Consider the following 1,681-nt stretch of genomic DNA (forward strand, 5'->3'; position numbering starts at 1 on the left):
AGACTAAAGGGATGTGATCGGGGTCCAGGAGAGACGAGAGACTGCAGGGATGTGATCGGGGCGAAGGAGAGACGAGAGACTGTAGGGATGTGATCGGGGCGAAGGAGAGACGAGAGACTGTAGGGATGTGATCGGGGCCCAGGAGAGACGAGAGACTGTAGGGATGTGATCGGGGCCCAGGAGAGGCGAGAGACTGTAGGGATATGATCGGGGTGAAGGAGAGACGAGAGACTGTAGGGATGTGATCGGGGCGAAGGAGAGACGAGAGACTGTCGGGATGTGATCGGGGCCCAGGAGAGACGAGAGACTGTAGGGAGGTGATCGGGGCGAAGGAGAGACGAGAGACTGTAGTGATGTGATCGGGGCGAAGGAGAGACGAGAGACTGTAGGGATGTGATCGGGGCCCAGGAGAGACGAGAGACTGCAGGGATGTGATCGGGGCGAAGGAGAGACGAGAGACTGTAGGGATGTGATCGGGTCCCAGGAGAGACGAGAGACTGTAGTGATGTGATCGGGGCGAAGGAGAGACGAGAGACTGTAGTGATGTGATCAGGGCGAAGGAGAGACGAGAGACTGTAGGGATGTGATCGGGGCGAAGGAGAGACGAGAGATGTAGGGATGTGATCGGGGCGAAGGAGACGAGAGACTGTAGGGATGTGATCGGGGCCCAGGAGAGACGAGAGACTGTAGGGATGTGATCGGGGCCCACGAGAGACGAGAGACTGTAGGGATGTGATCGGGGCCCAGGAGAGACGAGAGACTGTAGGGATGTGATCGGGGCCCAGGAGAGACGAGAGACTGTAGGGATGTGATCGGGGCCCAGGAGAGACGAGAGACTGTAGGGATGTGATCGGGGCCCAGGAGAGACGAGAGACTGTAGGGATGTGATCGGGGCCCACGAGAGATGAGAGACTGTAGGGATGTGATCGAGGCCCAGGAGAGACGAGAGATTGTAGGGATGTGATCAGGGCCCAGGAGAGACGAGAGACTGTCGGGATGTGATCGGGGCGAAGGAGAGGCGAGAGACTGTAGGGATGTGATCGGGGCGAAGGAGAGACGAGAGACTGCAGGGATGTGATCGTGGCGAAGGAGAGGCGAGAGACTGTAGGGATGTGATCTGGGCCCAGGAGAGACGAGAGACTGTAGGGATGTGATCGGGGCGAAGGAGAGACGAGAGACTGTAGGGATGTGATCGGGGCCCAGGAGAGACGAGAGACTGTAGGGATGTGATCGGGCGAAGGAGAGGCGAGAGACTGTAGGGATGTGATCGGGGCGAAGGAGAGACGAGAGACTGTAGGGATGTGATCGGGGCCCAGGAGAGACGAGAGACTGTAGGGATGTGATCGGGGCGAAGGAGAGACGAGAGACTGTAGGGATGTGATCGGGGCCCAGGAGAGACGAGAGACTGTAGGGATGTGATCGGGGCGAAGGAGAGACGAGAGACTGTAGGGAGGTGATCGGGGCCCAGGAGAGACGAGAGACTGTAGGGATGTGATCGGGGCCCAGGAGAGACGAGAGACTGTAGGGATGTGATCGGGGTCCAGGAGAGACGAGAGACTGTAGGGATGTCATCGGGGCGAAGGAGAGACGAGAGACTGTAGGGATGTGATCGGGGCCCAGGAGAGACGAGAGACTGTAGGGATGTGATCGGGGTCCAGGAGAGACAAGAGACTGTAGGGAT

Source organism: Pristiophorus japonicus, unplaced genomic scaffold (assembly GCF_044704955.1).
Source record: "Pristiophorus japonicus isolate sPriJap1 unplaced genomic scaffold, sPriJap1.hap1 HAP1_SCAFFOLD_335, whole genome shotgun sequence".
Taxonomy (NCBI): domain Eukaryota; kingdom Metazoa; phylum Chordata; class Chondrichthyes; family Pristiophoridae; genus Pristiophorus; species Pristiophorus japonicus.